At 32.5% G+C, this 20,119-nt stretch overlaps 1 non-coding gene across 1 annotated transcript; it reads right to left on the reverse strand.

Moving 5' to 3' along the window:
- Window positions 1–1,321: 1,321 nt before the first annotated feature.
- Window positions 1,322–1,591, reverse strand: LOC126030491 (small Cajal body-specific RNA 13). Its single transcript, XR_007503126.1, has one exon. It is a non-coding gene; the product is annotated as a small Cajal body-specific RNA 13 (non-coding RNA).
- Between the last annotated feature and the right edge of the window lie 18,528 nt (window positions 1,592–20,119).

A 20,119-nucleotide genomic window follows, 5' to 3' on the forward strand; every position in this document is an offset into this window, starting at 1 on the left:
ATTTCAAAAATATATATCTTTTCCTATGTTTATATTAGTCATGAAGAAAGTGAACACATGAAAGAATTGATAAAAAATATTTGACTGCATAGTCTTAAATATGGAGTATACTTAAATAAGCTTTGAAAATATCATAATAGGTGAAATAAGTCAATTTCAAAATGAAAACTACCCTGTATTCTCTTACATTAGGTATATACAATAGACTAAAAGAAGCAGAAGTAGTCAAATGGGAAGTAGTTTATTGTTTAGTTATACAAAATGAGCAAGATAGGAGCTGGAGAGTAGTACAAAATGTATGGTGCTTTTCTTGAACCACACCCACAGTTTTGATCTATAGTATCTCATATGGTCTCCTGAGCCCAACTAGGAGTGATTCCTTGAATGTATCTAGGAATAAACTCTGAGTAGCACTTTGTGTGCTCCCCATATTTCCTCTTCCCAAATCAAAGTTTGAAGATATATGCTAAAACATAGCATTAATAGTTAATAAGACTATAGTATGCACTTAAAAGTATCACATGTTAGCCATCTTACTTCACATCTATGCAGAAAAAATTTTCAAAGAACATAGTTGGACATGTTGGAAATATCTGTTGTTCTGTCTGAATTTAATGCTATGCATATACTCAAACTCACCAAACTGAAGATTTTAAATGTGTGTGAAATTTGTAAGTAAAAAATTTAATTAAACTTTTATAGGTCAAACAAGCTATCCCTCACAAAAATCATAAAAGCATAGAGAAAGAAAAATGGGAGTCTCTTAGTGGTATATGGTTTTTCAGCTAAGTGAGATTATTTATTACTTTCTAGATTGTGCTAAGGATTTTCACCTTTTTTGAAGGTCATTTGAAAGCAATTTGAGAGTTCTCCCACCTCTGAAATAAATATGCAACCAAATACTATAGATGTGTTAGTTTAGATATGAATAGGAATAGAACTCCTCACCATTAGATTCCTGACCCCAATTAATTGATCAAATTAGACAGGAATCTTGAAACATCTTTAAGCAGTCTCAGAAAATTAATCTTTTCTCCTGCAAATACTTTGTTTGGAGGATCTTTGAAATCAAGCATTATTGTTTTAACCCAGAATAATTTCAAAGTAAATTCAGCATTTTAAAACACTGATTAAAGAAAATGTGATTAAATATTAACATAAAGATGATAAATTCTTGCATTGTATACTTTTGTCAGATTTTTCTAAAAGTTCTTCTATGTATTTTTTTCCTGGATAACTCTTTAAAGGCCTTCAAAGGTAGAGTTTCTGTGAATTCAAAAGCCAGCAAGCAATTGCAGTGTTTCTCCTTTTTCTTTTTTTAATTTACAGCAGAACTTAATGTCCAACCCAGACCATTCCATCTGTTAAACAATTAATTCTCTGAATGCAGAGCCGCTCTTACTGTTACAGAGAAATGACACTGCCCAATCACTAACACTGAAAAAAATACTCAGGTACTGTAAGAGAAAATTGCATATAAACTACTGGAGTGGTCAATCATGCCTGCTGCCTCTGGATACATTTTTTTTCTGAAAGTCCTATATGCTCTAGAATATCACTGACCCTGAGCTGTTCTCCCAGACGACAGAGCAAAGTATAACAAATGGCTAAATCATTCTTTATGTTCTTTTTTAAAATCACTTTCTTTCATGTTTGTACAACAACTTATATTTACCATCAGAAAGAATATTTAAAAAGCAAAACAAGTGACTATACTAAAATAGATAGAGAACGAATAATGCTCAACATCAATAGACTAAGATGAAAATTCATAGACACACATAGTATTTGTTGTCAGTTTCATCTGAGCAGCATAGCGTGGAACATTAACTTCAACCTCCTCACCTCACTGATCCTGGGTTAAAGCTTTCAAATGTGGTGTTGATTTCAAACTCCATTAGTCTTTTATACTCAGACTTGGATAAGATTCATTCTCATGCAAGGCCAAAACTGGTTGCTAATAAAATCCTATCCTGACAAATAAATGGACTGTAATATTACCTGCTTCAGGGCAGTGAAATCTCAACTACTCAGGTATTATCTGCAGCAAAGCTTACTGCTTACTGCTATTCCCCCTGCAGTTTCTGCAGAATTGTGCTCTATCCCTTTGCTTATCCCAAGTTTCTAAAAGTGAGCCTAAAACCAAAGATCATCTTCTATAAAATTGTACTCCTTTTTGTTACAATTTCTACAGTAAGCTCAAACAGAAATGCTACTAAATGTAATATCAAACTCCAGTAAAGCAGTATAAATAAAATTTTGACTTATTTTGTATTAATCAGTATGATGAAAACAAACCAGTATAATAAAAACTCATTTTCTTTAATAAGCTAAAAAAGTTGAATTCTCTTTCATTTCTATTCATGAATTAAAACATATCTTTGTTGGAGCAGATAGGAATATCATTCTATTTAAAATGCATTGATATAATTCACCAAAAATAAATTTATAAAAAAGGGAATGAGACACATACACAAATGGTGATCATGCTAAAGAAATGTTAGATTTTAAATTAATTGTCATAGAATTTTTCTTATTTCTTCTCAGGGATGTTATCTATATAAACTATAATAATTTTAGTAAAACTATATTATACATTATAAAATAATAGTCAGATAGGGGCTGGAGAGATAGCATGGAGGTAAGGCGTTTGCCTTGCATGCAGAAAGATGGTGGTTTGAATCTCGGCATCCCATATGGTCACCCGTGCCTGCCAAGGGTGATTTCTGAGAATAGAGCCAGGAGTAACCCCTGAATGCTGCCGGGTGTGAACCAAAATCCAAAAACCAAAATAAATAAATAAATAAAAATAATAGTCTGACAAAATAGTATTTTAACAGAATAGAATGTTGATGGTGTCTAATAGACATAACAATTTCCTAAATTACATCTTTTAAGTGTCTAATATATATATTTACTAAAGAAAAGTGTATAAAAGCTAAATGTTTTTCTTAGGAAATTTGCATATTTGTTCCAAAGTTGTAAACAATGTTTATCTTTCTGGTAAACCTTTTTAGAAAAAATTCATTGGTTTACTCCTTACTGGTAAAAAATGTTCTTCCTGTTGGCATCATCCTAAGTAAATTCCACTTACTCTTTGACTTTAATTTCACTTTTTTCCAAGTTCTAAGTTCAGAACATAGAATCAAGTTTAAAATTGTGTAATGCTGCCACCTTCATAGAGACTATCTGTTGAACCTCACAATCAAATATATCATAAAGATGTGAATCTGTGCAACGCAAATTTATAAGAAGAAAAGAAACAGAGATATATCAAAGAGGTATGTGTCCAAAATCAATATTATTAATCAATGTAAGTTTCCTGGAAAATACAGTGAGGAAGACTAGGGCAATAATTAAATGGGGCAAGATAGGCAGATATTATGCCATATCATATGAATAGGAAAAGTTAGATGATCTACTTAAGACCACCTGGGTAATTTGTATTTTAGGGAATGACTACTGGTACCAAAAAAATGGTACAAATTAAAATAGGTGTAATTCAAAGATTTCAAGATTCATAAACATTTAAAAGTGAAATAACTATGTTTCATTTTCCGTAATTGAAAAGTTGTGAGGTCCTGTTTACTCCTTGACTGGTTATCGGTGGATCCTCAAAGAGCTCCCAGAATGAGAAATTGATTCCCATTCCCCTATCCCCTTGGAAGGGGAAGAGATCTTGGTAATATTTATTCTCAGCAAATAATCCACACAGACAGAAGGGTAAAAGGGTAAGAAGGTGTGATGCAGAGTCCTTTGTCAGCCTACTACCAGCTCCAAAAACTTAGAGCCAGCTAGTAAACTGTCCCAAAAGACCCGAGCACTTTGCTCCGAAACTATTTATTAGGCTCTCAACAGCGCCCTTACCTGGAAGGTAGTAGGTGGAACAACAAGCAGAGATAATCTTATGGAAATGCTTTCATATATAACAATTCCCCCTTCTTTCATAAAGCAAATTCTATAAAATACAAAAGTAGGTAACATTTCCTATAAGTATAAAAGGAACTACTAAGCAATAAGGAAAGAGCGGCTGTTTTCATAAGCATATCACAGGGAAAAGTAAAGAAAAACTAACATAAACACAGGGTGTCCAAAACCAGAAACGTGTCAAGGAATCAACTACCAGCTCCAGAGATGATAGATCTACAACATACAAGATGAAGTATTTAAAACAAATTCTTCCTTGGAAGAGCTAGTGGAGTATCTTGAAATTCAATGATCAAAGATCTAGTAGGGGATGAGGAGCTCTGAGGACAATCGAAAAGCCCAATTGTAATCCGGAGACAGAGATCCTTTGAAGAGATGTGAGAAAGGCTGTGTAGCAGGCGGAATGAAGAACATTTTTCATTTGTGTTCAGACTGACCAGGGAGCCCATATTTGGGGGCATTGAATTAGACCCTTACTTTGGAGGAGGAAGAGCCACACCCCCATTGGGAAAAAACAGCAAAGCCCAACTGAAAAGTTGATTTAAAACCACCTGCAACTGACTTGGTTTCAGATGTATCCCTTGATCTAAGTTATTTTCTTGTTGATTTAAATGTGCTTTATAGTTTTCCATAATTATTGTTTCCAATTGTATAATGTTTTACTGTGTATTTTAATGTAGTAGCCTGTTTTCAAAATGTATTTTCTGTATAATGTTCTTGTAATTTTTGTTTAGGGAAGGGTAATGAAAAGGAACAGAAAGTTCCAGGAAAAACTGCTTGGTGGAAACAACCAAGATGCCCTTCAACAGATGAATGGCTAAAGAAACTGTGGTACATATACACAATGGAATATTATGCAGCTGTCAGGAGAGATGAAGTCATGAAATTTTCCTATACATGGATGTACATGGAATCTATTATGCTGAGTGAAATAAGTCAGAGAGAGAGAGAGAAACGCAGAATGGTCTCACTCATCTATGGGTTTTAAGAAAAATGAAAGACACCCTTGTAATAATAATTTTCAGACACAAAAGAGAAAAGAGCTGGAAGTTCCAGCTCACCTCAGGAAGCTCACCACAAAGAGTGATGAGTTTAGTTAGAGAAATAACTACATTTTGAACTGTCCTAATATTGAGAATGTATGAGGGAAATGTAGAGCCTGTTTAGGGTACAGGCGGGGGTTGGGTGGGGAGGAGGGTGATTTGGGACTTGGGTGATGGGAATGTTGCACTGGTGATGGGTGGTGTTCCTTTTATGACTGAAACCCAAACACAATCATGTATGTAATCAAGGTGTTTAAATAAAAAAAAAATTAAAAAAAAAAAAAAAAAAAGAAATTCACACATTTAGAGACTGGAGCAATAGCACAGCAGGTAGGGCATTGCCTACATGCAGCCAACCCAGGAATGAATCAGATTCAATCCCCAGCATCTCATATGGTTTGTTGAACCTGCCAGGAGTGATATTTGAGTGTAGAGCCAGAAGTAACTGCTGAGTGATGCTGAGTGTGGTCCAAAGTCAACAAAAAAAATCACACATTTATCATCTCACAGTCCTAAGGTGTCTTAAAGATATAATTAAGGTGCCAACTAAGAATGAAAAAAAAAAAGAAAAAAAAATAGGAACAAGAAAGTATCAGCATAGTGCTTGGTAAATAAGCATTAAGAAATTTTATGTTACAGGTATATTTTGCAGAAAAATTATGTTTATGGAAAGGGCTAATATACTAATTTTTACTTTGGACTTTATGCCTTAGGGAATATTAGATGTCCTGCCTTTGGTTGACAGAATCAGGAAAACAAAAAAATAACCAATGCTCTTTGTTTTTTAAAGAATGGGCAGATGTTACCCCCACCCCCATTCTTCCTTTGTAACCTTACCTGATGGTAAGACCAGCCCATTTTTGCGAGGGGTCCTTAGGAGGTAACAAAAGTATTGCCTCAAGGACAGGAGGAGATGTGGAGAGATTCAGCAAGAGAGAGCCAGAAACAGGATAGAGGGAGAAGAGACAGGCTTGAATGTAGGGCTACTTATGGAGTTTGCTTAAAAAGTTTTAAAGCTTAGGAACCACACATGTTGTCTAGAATAAAGCTTCATGTCTCCTGAAACCTGACTGTCTGTGGATCATTTCTTTGTGGATATCCTGAACCTTCAGACCTGCCTGCTGGAATGGAGTTGCAGGCACATGGCCCAAAATGTCTCTTACTCTCCATCCATCTCACCATCATCCACCTCCATCCAGGACTCAATAATTAACATGTTATTCTACAGAAACTTGCAATATGACATTGTATATATATATATATATATATATATATATATATATATATATATATGACATACTCATACCCCTAACGTATGCAAATTTTATTTTTAATTAGGTTGGTTTGGTTTTGACCACACCCTATGGTACTCAATAGTTATTGTTGTACAAATATTTGGAAAGGAGATGAAAACAATATGGGAAACATTTTCACAGTGAATTTTCATTTATCAGAATCTCTTGGAACATTCTTTTTTTTTTTTTTTTGTGGTTTTTGGGTCACACCGGGCAGTGCTCAGGGTTTTTTCCTGGCTCCGTGCTCAAAAGTTTTCTTCTCTTTGTTTTCATTTTTCTTTTCTTTTCTTTTTTCTGCTTTTTGGGTCACACCTGGCAGTCCTCAGGGGTTACTGCTGGCTCTGCACTCATGGGACCATATGGGTTGCCAGGAATTGAACTGAGGTCCATGAAGGTAGGCTGCATGCAAGGCAAAAGGCCTACAGCTGTGCTTTCACTCCGGTTCCTTTTCTCTTTATTTTCAAATAACATTAGTTTACAACTTATATGCATCTCAGGTTTTGAATTTTTTTCCACATCTATAGCTTCAAATCTTATCAAAATTCTAATTTCTACCTACAATCATGTAATTTACCATCTCACTCATTACCACATAATGTTCATTGGACTTCTTCAGAGTTAAACAGAAACAAGAAAGTTTGTTAATTACTAGTTATATTTAGGAAAAATGTACATAAAAACTACAATGAGATATTACCTCACATTTGTTAGAGATAAAGTCATTTCTTAGTGATGTCATGGCAAGGATGTAGAAAAAGGGCCCTGGGTTACAGCTGATGAAATTATATTTGGTGGTCATAATGAATAATGTTGTAAATTGGGGGACCCTCATGCTTTGACTCTGAGGGGCACAGCACAGGCTTGGTAAAATACCTTATCTATGAGACTTTTAGTACAGAGAAAATAAAGTTTACTAAAGAATAGTTGGTTTAAGAGAAAATCCCTCTTTAATATGATTTTAGGTGCCTCTAGTATTTTTCATTAGGTGTTATTTTAGAAATATTTTGAATTTAGGATTTCTCTATATAGGTCTTAGCAGTAACTGGAAGTTAAATGATGGACTTGTTTAGGGTCTTTTATAAGAATTTCATTTTGTGCCTGAATCTTAGTTGCTGGGATTTTAACACTATTAGCTAATTGAATAATGAATTTGTGCCAAGCTTATTTTATTAGCATTTTATTTTATTTATGTATTTAATTTTAATAAGAATGTTTTTATTTATTTAATTTTAGTATTTTTATTTTTTGGAGGGTTGTCACAGATAATGATACTCAGGGTTTACTCCTTAATCATTGCCCAGGGATGACTCCAAGCAGTCTCAGGGGATAATATCTGATGACAGGGATCAAGCAAGATTTGGCTTCATGTAAGAAAAACACAACACCTGCTGTCTCTGCTGTATCTATCATTCTACCTCCACTCCAAGTTTTATTTTAGTTATTTTCTGAGCAGTTAAATTGATGGAGTCCAGCATCTGTAATGGTTTTATTTAGGTGTATATTGGTGGACTTTCACAAAGTCTGAGCCAAATCATGTGCATAAGTAGGGGCTTTATCACTTCAATTATTTTGCTTGACCACTCCAAATTTAATCTGAGTCATAGTGCTGAGTCATATTTATTCTTGTTGACAAGAAGCAAACTTCAGAGAAAGTATAAAATGAACCTATGTGAATTTATTCCTTTTTTAACATTTAAAAAATCTTGATAGATACATAATGTGTTTGGTATTAAATTTTAGGGAAAATATGTTAAACTCAAATTTTGATTTATGCAAATAAACACACCTAGAAAACCAGATTTATAAAAAACATGTTTATCACTGCATAAATATTTACATTTAATCTTTTTAAGAAAATAGAATATTTCGGTGTACAAGAGTGTAAATTCAGAGAAAACTTCAATCTTAATCTATAGTCTTCACATACTAGAGTATAAGCACCAATAAAATGACCTTGCTTTCTTAAGATATCTAATATGAGTCTATAACACAAAAGAACTTGAGTCAATGTTTTGCTTTGCATCAAGGCTGAAAACTGAATTTTTCCAGATTAAGTTCATGGCAAAAAATTATTGATGGCTTTTCCAGTATACTTTTTTTTTAATTGTAAGAATTCATTCAAAAGACAAAATTAATTAACATAATGAGGTAAACTAACATAACATAATATAGTGACATAACATAACATATAATATAATTGATATAATAATAATACATGTAAGTCAAAAAAAGTTTCTAATTAAAAACATATTTTTTCCATAATGGCTTACATATCTTTCACAGTACTATTTTAGATACATATTAACATTGGGTCAGGGGAATACTCATCACCAACTATGTCCTCCCCCCCATTCCAGTTCCCTTTCTATAACCTATATACCCCACAATCACCCCTCGGGCTACTAGAGTAGGTGGAGCCCTCTTTGTCTGGCTTACTATTAGTGATCACATATCTGTTTGGTCCTGGAACCCTCGTTTCCCCTTCTATTTAAGAGGCAGAGCTAGAAAAATTGAGGTATGTCGTTTTGTTTGAAGGCAAGAAAAACAATAGAATGGGGTACAAAATAAGAGGGAAAAAAAAGAGAAAAAAAAAGAAGTCAAAAGTCAAATACGCTGAAAATGGGCTGAGTCTCTCTAGAGGCTTCCAACCTCAGTTTGAGGGGATGTGAAAAAGGTAATTAAAATACCACAACAATACCGAAAAAATTATCGAATTAAATAACCGGTGAGCACTACAGCAATAAAGATAGGCTTTTCCAGTATACTTTTAATGAAAATATGGTATGTAAGAAAAGAAGAGAATATTAACTGAAGATTGGAAATCTATAAACATAGAATTTTGGGGGTAATACAATGTTAGCTTATATCAAATATCTCAGTACACGTAAGAAAAAATGTCGAATTCATTAGTGCTCCTGTTTATTCAACTTCATAATGAAAAGCTGTATCAATTAGGTTTTTAATGCCATTCACCATTAGGCACTCTTTAATAGCCTAAATTTTATCACAATATAAATATTACTGTTTTCTTCCTTCTCTATCTGTCTTAGGAGGTTACAGAACCTTTTTTTTCTAAACAGGGTATAGAGCCACAGGAGTTGGAAAAATATATAGATCATCATTGTAGGGGGTTGGGTGGGGGAATAAAACAGTCCATTCTGAACTGAAATACTTCTGCTGAAAGCTAATCAGATAATTCCCATATTAAAAAAATCTTTTCTTTCACTTTGAATAAATTATCAGTTTTACAACTGTGCAATTAGTCCCTGTGACTTATGTCCAACAGCTCTTTCTAAATTCCTTAAATCACTTAATAGCCAACGATTAAGGGACATTTTTTAAAGCTCTTTGATGAGTGCAAAAACCAAAATCACCCAAGGATTCACAAGTCGCAGGAAGCAAAGTGAGATTGCACTTTCTGTGCTAGGTCCTGACACCAGCTATTAGATGAAAGTTGTCTTTTCTTTCTATTCATTGTTGACCTACTGGATAAAAGAAATGCTCTTTGACTGCACTGCTTCTCTCTGCTCACTTCAGCTATGTAAATATAGAGCTGCTGAGAAAGCTAGGTCAGAAACAAAGCCCAGAATCTATCATTCTTTGAGCTTCTCAAGCTGATGCTTTCAGCTACCTGGCTGGGAGCTATTTAAGTTTTCTTTTTCTTGTGTGTGTGTGGCTCCCATTCCCCTGAGAGAAGGTGCACGTGAGACAAGCAGACAAATGCTACTAAAGGGACCGTGGAAAGAGATCTTTCAAAAATGTTTGGGGAGGAGTCTCGAAGTTATTCAAATAATATTTTTCATCATAATTGTTGGGAAGTCTGCATCGTGTCCCCTAAAGCTGTGGTAAAAAGAATGTTAAGTAAGGAAGTATTTTTCTCTATTCCGGTGGAGCAAGGAACAGGCAGGCAATCAGGGTAGAAGAGTAATGAAGTAAATAAACCCTCCCGAAAAAGAACTTACTGGAGCTTTGGCAGCATAAGAATTCGATTTGCTTTTCAAAAATAAGCAACCACTGCTTGCTAGAAGCCTTCATTCTTTGTCTCCTTATTATGATATAGTGTCAAATGACTTCATCAAAACGATGAATTTGGTCAGATAGTCAAAATACCATGGATTTTTCAAAAATAGACTTCTCTTAGAAACACAATATCACTGGGAAAATAAACTGTATACAGGTTCCTCCCTTTCAATGAAATACTTTTCCATTTCACAAAGCTTTAGCTAGGTGGGTGTTAACGATAATGAAAAACTTTGATATTTTGCACAAACTAAAATTTCCTATGGTAGGAACACAGGATTTTAACATGTATGGCTATCTTTTCAATTAAGAACTTTTAAATAAAAAAATTCTTAAATGACAGTTATTTAAGAAAATTCGCAGATGGTGTGAATATTAATCAGCATTTTATATGTAGGCTTTATATGTTTAAGTACTTGTTAAAATCTTTGCTAAAATTTTATTTTTTAGTTCTATTTTTTAAGCTTTAAGATAACTTATTATAGCAAAAAAGAAAATGTGTAAAATTATTATAGGGGAGAGAAACCCTTCATCGAAAGAACTAAAAAATAAGAAAGGAATATACTTCCTGATCTTGAAGGCTCAAGGAGAATTTAACAAAATAATTGGTTTAAACCCAATTGCAGAAAAAAACCATTATATATTAAAATCAAGCACTTGTCAAACTTAATTTTTTAAGTTGACCTTTTACTAAACTTCAGGCAAAGAAGTAATTTGTTTTCTTAGTATTGAAGAAAGCCTGAGGCTAAAGGGCAAATTTTGACTCCCAAATTCATAGTGCCTCTGCTTGCAGCACTCTGTGTCATTCTACATTTAACTTCCTGCCCCTTTAACTGAGTCCTATAATTATACTGTAGTAACTTAGAGTCTATTTCTCTTAATTGAAATTTTTATTCCCGATAAATTGGATAATCTTAAATCCAAGACACAAGCTCTTAACATGTATGTCTTTTGTTTCTTATATTTATTATACTTGTTCAAAGAAAAATTACTAAAATATACAAAACTATATAGACAAATAGACATAAAATCCCACTCAGTGTTACATAGTAATTGAAACATCATTTTTTTTTGCTTAAAATCACATACAGAGTAATTGTAGTTACTTGCCTTTTAGCCTTTACTTTTTTTTGATCTTTTTATGAATTAGCAGTAACAACACATTTATTGATGATGATTTCTGTGTGAAATTAAAATTTCTGCTGTGAACAGGGGTGGAGTGAGAACAACATTGGTGGTGAGAATGCCCCTGATTCAATGTCACTATGTACCTAAAATATTACTATGAATGATTTGTAATCCACTTTGGTCAAAATAAAAATTATTTAAAAACAAAAAAAACAAATAATCATGACTTAAAGTTCCATAAATGCTATAAAAATTAAAGTTTTATTTTATAAATATTGTAATATACTATATAGTCATTTTAAGCAGGTTTTTTTTTCTTTTTGGGCCACACACTGTGATGCACAGTGGTTACTCCAGTCTATGTGCTCAGAACTTGCCCCTGGCTTGGGGGACCATATGAGATGCTGGAAATCAAACCGAGTTCCCTCCTGGATTAGTCTGTGCAAGGCAAATGCCCTCCCACTGCGCTATAGCCCTGGACCCTTAAGCAGTTAATTTTTGCCATTTTTAACATTTTTATGGAACTAATCATTGAAATTTTATATTATGTTATTATTAACTATACACAGTAAATACATAAGTATTTATACAAAATAAAGTTTCCTGCCAGTCATATTCAGATTTTAAAATGCATTCATCTTTGGATATAAGTGAAAATTATAACTCATTTTAAACATCTGCCTTTATTTATTTATTTATTTTGGTTTTTGGGCCACACCCAGTGAAGCTCAGGGGATACTTCTGGCTATGTGCTCAGAAATTGCTCTTGGCTTGGGGGACCATTTGGGATACTGGTGGATCAAAACGCTGTCTGTCCTAGGCTAGCGCGCATGCAAGGCAGATGCCTTACCACTTGAGCCACCACTCTGATCCTCTATTTAGTAATTAAATTAGCTGGTATACCTTTTGATAATTAGCTATTTTACATTAATTATATTATTATTTTATATTCTTAGAATTAGTGTTCAGACTATTATATTTTTGTAAATATAACCAAAATGACAGTTGTTCTTAATTGTATTTACTGATATTTTCTCTTTGACATTACTAATATTTCCTAATCAGTAACTAAAAAATATTGAAAAAACTTTTCTATTGAGTTCACAAAGTAACAACATTTTATTACTCTTAAGCTGTTATTATTATTTTTGTTGGGTTCAGGTCAGGGCATTAGTTTGAGAAAGAAGCTCTCACTGGGCTTCCACTGAGCCTAGGCTTACTTCTGGCTCTGACCTCAAGGATCCTGGTAGTGCACAGGAGATCATATTTGGTGGAACATTAAATCCAAGTCAGCCACATGCTCAAATGTGAGGTTCCTATAATTAATCAATTGACTATATGTTAAGATTAGTTAAGATAAGATAGCATTCATCAATATGAACATTTTCAACCATCTTCCCCTGAGAATATTAATAACATTAATAGCATATAATAATAGGAATTCAAATTTATCTACTATAACGTGCAGAAATATATTTATGAGTTATTGTAGATGGCCTCCTTGATCATCATCTTCATATTCACCTTTAGGAGAAAAAATGTTTTTATGAAAGGGCTGTTACTTATATCTAAGTTAAATTTAGACTTGTTTAAGTTATTAAAAGATAATAAAAGAGAAAATAAAATAATGTTTAAATTTTCTTCTGGATTTGACATAAAATTAATTAGGAAAATAATCAATTAATGAAAAAGCTCATATTCAACACAATTGTAACATGTTCATATAACCATATCTAAAAAATGAAGAACTTAAAATTGGAGTAATATGACTAAAACTCAAGAATATAGATCTCAAAAGTCACTATTCTCAATTAAAATAATAGTCTGTAATCATAGATTATATTTTAGTGGATTAGGCATTCCACTTGCTTGCGGCCAATCCAGTTCATTCCCTTATATCACATAGAGTTCCCTGACCACCCCACCCATTTCTCTTGTGAATATTGTATGAAGAGCCAGGAGAAAGCCCTGAATAAAGGGTAAAGAGTAAGACTAAAGTGCAGCTGGTTTGTCTTCCTATGTCCCTTTCCTCAAAAAAATGTTACTTATAAATCATTTATATGTCACCAATGGAACCCAAAGACAACACACACACACACACACACCATTTAGCAAATCTAGAGACAGACAGACAGACAGACATGAACTAGAAAGCATGCAGACAAATCTGTTTTTGTTTTACTTTGTTTGTTTGTTTTTGCTTTTTGGGCCACACCGTGACTCTCAGGTGTTACTCCTGGCTATGTGCTCAGAAATCGCTCCTGGCTGAGAGACCATAGGGGATGTGGGGGGATCGAACCATGGTTCATCCTAGGTTAGCATATGCAAGGCAAATGTGCTACCGCGTGCACCACTGTTCCAGCCACAGACAAATCATTTTTATAGAAAGAAAATTATTTTTGCCTTCCTGCAATAAATGCCACTTCTTTGAGAGATGACCAGGTGTCCATTTTATTTTGCTGGAGAGACAAATGGAGCTGAAGAAAAGGAAAAAGAAGAAAAGAAGAAGAAGAAGAAGAAGAAGAAGAAGAAGAAGAAGAAGAAGAAGAAGAAGAGAAGAAGAAGAAGAAGAAGAAGAAGAAGAAGAAGAAGAAGAAGAAGAAGAAGAAGAAGAAGAAGAAGGAGAAGGAGAAGGAGAAGGAGAAGGAGAAGGAGAAGGAGAAGGAGAAGGAGAAGGAGGAGGAGGAGGAGGAGAAGAAGAAGAAGAAAAGAAGAAGAGAAGAAAGGAAGAAGAAGATAAAGAAGAAATGAAGAAGAAGATAAAGAAGAAAGAAGAAGAAGAAGAAGAAGAAGAAGAAGGAGGAGGAGGAGGAGAAGGAGGAGGAGAAGGAGAAGGAGGAGGAGGAGAAGAAGAAGAGAAGAAGAAGAAGAAGAGAAGAAGAAGAAGAAGAAGAAGAAGAAGAAGAAGAAGAAGAAGAAGAAGAAGAAGAAGAAGAAGAAGAAGAAGAAGAAGAAGAAGAGGAAAAGAAGAAGAAGAAGAAGAAAGAAGATCATTAGATCATTAAATTTCTGTTACCATGCCCCGCAGGCCACATATTGTATTTGTATCTGTTTTGTTTCTTCATTGCAAAATAAGATATATGCAGTGTGCATAAGAATTCGTTCATAAGTTTTGTTTTTACTATAGTCAGACCCTCCAATGGTCTGAGGGACAGTGAACTGGCCCCTGTTTATAAAGTTTGAGGACCCCTGCTAGAGCCTCACTCAGTTATCTGGTCCAGAAAAATCTCATCACCTACAAGAGTAAATAATATTACAAAATGAATTAGAAATAGATCTATTCAAATATTCAATCTTGTACTAAAGAAAAGATATAAAAATAATTGTAAGAAAAAGTAACAAAAGAATGCTGAAAATGTTGCCAAAGGGAAAATAAAACTATATGTCAGTGATATAATAATATATATTCTGTGCATTAAAAGGAACAAGGCAACAGATGTATTTACCACTATCAAGGATCATGGTAGCTTCTGCTTTGTGTTCTATCTTTCCTGTCTCTCTTTATGCCCTACTTTCTAGTGTCTCAAGAAGAATTAATACATTTCCTTGGGTCAGAATGAAAGCAAATTTCTGCTTATGAGTTTTAGAAAATATCTGTGTTCGGAACTGGAGTGATAGCACAGTAGTAGTGCATTTGCTAGCAAGCAGTTGACCTAGGATGGACCTGGGTTCAATCCCTCGCATCCCATATGGTCCCCTGAGCCATGAGAGATTTCTGAGCATATAGCCATTAGTAACCCCTGAGCTTCACCAGTTGTGCCCCCCCCAAAAAAAAGAAAAAAGAAAAAAGAAATTGTGTTCCTAATCTTTATACTCTCTCAATTTATTTTTATATTTTCAAAAAATTGTGCTTAGAATATTAAAGTATACAAGATATGTACTTTAAAGTGCTATTTTCAAAATTTTAAACTGCATGTCTATTTTTTTAATTTTACTAAAGGACAAATTAGAAATAAGTTTAAGTTATTAAGAACATAAATCTTAGCTAAATGTATTTAAAAATGGTATTACTGCTTCAATATAATGAATTTTATCTACTGTGAAAACTTGAATATGTTAATAGCATAAAAATTTATCTCAAAGTAAACTATAAATGCAGCAAGATATGATTGTGAGTAAATTTGTCACCTATAATTCATATGTTAATGAATAATTATTATGCATTTTAAGTGTTTTTCAAATATAGATTAAATATCATATTAAAAACTCTGAATAAAATTTTTTAACTTCTTTTATTTTTCCATATTTACCTTATTTAGGACTGTACTAAATAACTCCCATTCTTAAAAAAAATTTTAATCTATTATTTCATCTTAGGAGATTCAACACATTATCAAACAATAAATCATATAATTTATTTAATAAACAAAACTGAAAACACTAACCTGTGGATTGTCTTAATGCACAAAAGGTATGTTAAAAATAGTATATGCATTCGTATTTATTTCTCAGAAATAAAAAGTATATCCTCATCAAGTTCTTAATTATTCCACATTCACTTGATATGCCAACTTTCTTATCCTAAGAATTAATATTGAATCAATCAGTTTATTTCTCATGATACATAACTATTGAATGGTTACCTGAAGAAAAGCAAGTCTATAATATTTGCTTATCTTTGTACCTGCTGTTTAGGGAAAAACATTCCTGTTAATTAATAGCAGAATTTATATAATTTGAGTAATTTACATAATTTACATTGTTTTAAGAATGTGTGTCGAGTTATATATTATCCTCTGATTTCTTGTTTTTCCTTTCTTATAAAAATAGAAGCCCATTTTCCTAGAAGTGTTTAGTGAGGCAACTTCAACAAAAACAGGAATTAAGGGACAAAGTAGAGAAGTAAAAGAGAAATAGAAAAGGAAAGTTAAGAATCAAAGGAGTGAAAAGGAATAGGAAGAGGTAGAGAAATAAATTTTAATTATCACAAACTATTTGGCAAATACTATCAATAAATTCTCTTAAGGAACAATTTTGATTGAGGTTTGCCTGTATTTAGACCACATGTGTATAGTTAATTAATAGCAAGTTCACTTTTTTAGCCTAGGAGTACTATATTAAAATGTACAAATATAGTCTCTATCAATCTTCATAAATCCTCTAATAATACTTTAATACTGGGTTCCTGTGTCCTTGTAATTCTCTCTCAGATAAATAAAAAGTGTGACCATAGAAAAGGTGACCTAGATATATGGAAAAGTAACCTATATAGTCTAAGTTATGAGAAGTGAAAATATTTATTTTTAGAAGAAAACATAGGAAGGAACAGGATAAAACATAACACACATAATGGTGACAAATATTATCACCTAATAGGATAAAGAATATTCCAAATTCATTGTTTTAAACAAAAAGAGAAAATATTGGAAAAGAAACAGATTAAAAGAAAGTACAAATGGAAAACAATTTTATGACTTATTTTTTAAAAACTATATTATAGAATAGAATTTCAGCCAGGTTTATGACTCTCTAATGGGTCACATGTCATGCATGTGTTGATTCTCAGTAATGCAATAGTAGTGTCAGATGCATAGAACAGAAGTTAGAACATTTGTCTAAAATGTAGACTACATCCTGATTTGTCCTTGGTTCTGTTTCCCAGAGAATAGATCCAGATCACTGATTAATATAGTTCTTAAAACAAACAAAAGAAACAGCACAGTGATGCAAAGAAGCAGAACAAAGAGACAGGATAAACACCAAACCCAAAGTCAAGGAAAACAGAACAGATATCCAATGGACAACAAGCTGTACAAGTGGGGAACAGTTACACTAGCATTTAGGTGGGTAAAGGAGGGAGATATGGATGCATGCTGGGAACGGGGGTGGAAGGAGGACAACACTGTGGGTGGGAATACTCCTCATTCATTGTCACTATGTGCCTTAAATATTACTGTGAAAGATTTGTAATTCACTTTGACCACAATAAAATTTTAAAAAGGATTTTATAAATAGAATCAATGCTATTGATATGTATAATATATAATTTAAAATTATTTTAAAGCTTACAACTTCCATTTTATTGGGATTAGTGATGTTGAAATAGTAAAAGATTATACTATGTCTAACATAAAAGACAAATTTTGCAAACAACTATCAAGATTAATTAATAAAAGTACAAGAGAGTTTAGACTATTTGGGCTTCTAGAAATTTCAATACGTCTAATAAAATTCTGGATTCCTAAACTTTGCAATAGGTAGAATATAAAAAATAAAAAATCATAAATTAGTCTCCTGCTAACATAGTTCTGGTTTTATGATCCCTATAGATTTTCAAACATTTTTCTTGTCCTCTAAACAAAAGAGGATGCATATTTAAATGATTTTATTACATCTATGTATTATATATAGATCCTATCTCTTCTCACTATTGTTTAATAAGATAATAATATCACATGTTAATTTCATCTTCAGACACTACATTACATATTTGATGCTTATGACATTCCAGATATCAGCTAAATATTTTACATCTGTCACTGTATGTAATCCTAAAAGATACATTTTAATAATATGCTATATTATTATCTTAATATTTTAGGTTCAGATACTGGAGTGAAGATATTTTAATTTAACATGACAGCTTTATTATTAGTTTCTGTTCATATCATCTCTTTCCCCATCAATAATTCCCCTGCCCCTCTTGATTACCCTTTTTCTATAGTTTAGCACCTCAGAGCCTATTTTATTTTATGATCATGATTTATTTATTCCCTATTATACTTTTTATCATCTAAGTCAGATATATGTCTTCTTGATAAAATTATGGCATTTGATTGTGAGGAAAGATTTTTAAGATACACTTTATATTTCTGCCAAAAAAATATATGACTTTAAATTCTGTAGTTATAAGCTTCAGCACTTTGCTTCACAACTGAGATTTTTACAATGGAATTCCATTTACTTAGTTAATCAATTGATAATTAAATTATAATAAGTATTTTAATAAGCTTATAGAGATATATCAAGAATGAAATGGTTGTTAGAGATATAATAAACCATATTTTAAATTATAACATAATTTCCATCATCGTGAAACTGTAGGAAATAGAAAAGTGAATTTTGTAGTTGTTCATTTGTTCCATAAATATTTATGAAATACTTTCAGATAAAGTTCTATTGCTAGAAAAAGAAGAAAAAATGTGCGTGTATATAATTTTATTGAGTTTATATTATAGTCAATTAAGTTTCCACTTATTATGTGTATGTATATTAATATAAAGTTTTTATTATATATAACATATTATATTTTGTAACAGTATGTCAGAAAAAATGTATTGTAAAGCATAGTCATAGTAAGACTGGAATATGTTTTTATGTTGGAGTGAATGTCATGTTCATGTTTGATATAATGGCCAAGAAAAATTTTCACTTATAAGGCAACCCCTGAGAATATTCACATCAAATTTCATTCACCTAAACATGAGGGAATAATATATACATGAAGGAAAATATATGTTTATTGTGAGTAAAAGAAAAATTAGAGTCATAGACCAAAAGATACAATCTTCATATATAAGAGAAAAAATATAAGTTAGCAAAAAACAAGTTATTTAATAAAATGATTATCTAGCTAGATTAAATGAAATAAAAAATAATAAAAATATTTTCTATCTTTGAATCATATATCTCATATGTAAAATTTACATATTACATATGTAGAATGCTAAAATCTATGGTGTCAGACTGAAAACAAGTCATTCTTTGTAAAATAAAAATCCACGAATTGTGAGATCACCCCACTAGCAGTGTTTCGAACCCCTTAGGCAGATGGGTCCAAAGAAGCAGGGTAGTGGCAAAGAATAATCAACCAGCCCTGTGAAAAAGGATAACCATGGCATCCATGGCAGTTTGCCTTGTTCTTTCTGCCTCAGCCAACACTCTAGAACTCCTTTTTCTTTATAAAATCAAAATTCCCAATAGCTGGAGAGACAGGTAGAGAGAGAGAGAGAGAGAGAGAGAGAGAGAGAGAGAGAGAGAGAGAGAGAGAGAGAGAGAGAGAGAGAGAAGTTCTAGTGAGCTTTTACATATCAAAGAAAGAGATTTTAGGAAGGAGGAAGTTGGAGGAACACCTTTGTTTAGGGTTGATAGCTGATATCATTTTACAATCCTTAAGAACAAGTGCAAGATAGAGCAATAGTAAATTATAAAGGTATACTAAGTAAAAATATTCTTCAAAATAGGGGCAATAGGCTATAGAAAAATGAATTTTGTAGTTGTATCCAAATATTCATTCACTCTATAAATATTTATTGAGTTACTTTTAGTCAAAGTTCTATTGATAGAAAAAGATGGAAAAATACGCATGTATATAATGTATAGTGTTTATCTTATAGTATATTAAGTGAACAGTAACAGATACTGATATGTGTAATAGGCACAGGTTCTGATGGTTATTTTGAAACAGTGAGTTTTATATGCAAACAAGGTCCAAATCATCTCAGGAATGCTGTTCCAAGGCCTTTTTTCCTAGCCCAGAGCATTCTCAAAACACAGATGTTCCCTTATATTGGGCCTGATCAACATCCAGCTTGAAAACTCAGTAATATGTGATATGTTTTTAATAAAAGTATGCTATTCGAAAAAAAATCTATGTGAGTGAAATCTTTGTGAGTTAATATATAAATAACAATAATGGCTCATATATTTTGAGATAAAATATTATTAAATGGCAAGAGTTATTTAACTTTTAAATGGTAAACTTAG

Source organism: Suncus etruscus, chromosome 1, assembly GCF_024139225.1.
Source record: "Suncus etruscus isolate mSunEtr1 chromosome 1, mSunEtr1.pri.cur, whole genome shotgun sequence".
Classification (NCBI taxonomy): domain Eukaryota; kingdom Metazoa; phylum Chordata; class Mammalia; order Eulipotyphla; family Soricidae; genus Suncus; species Suncus etruscus.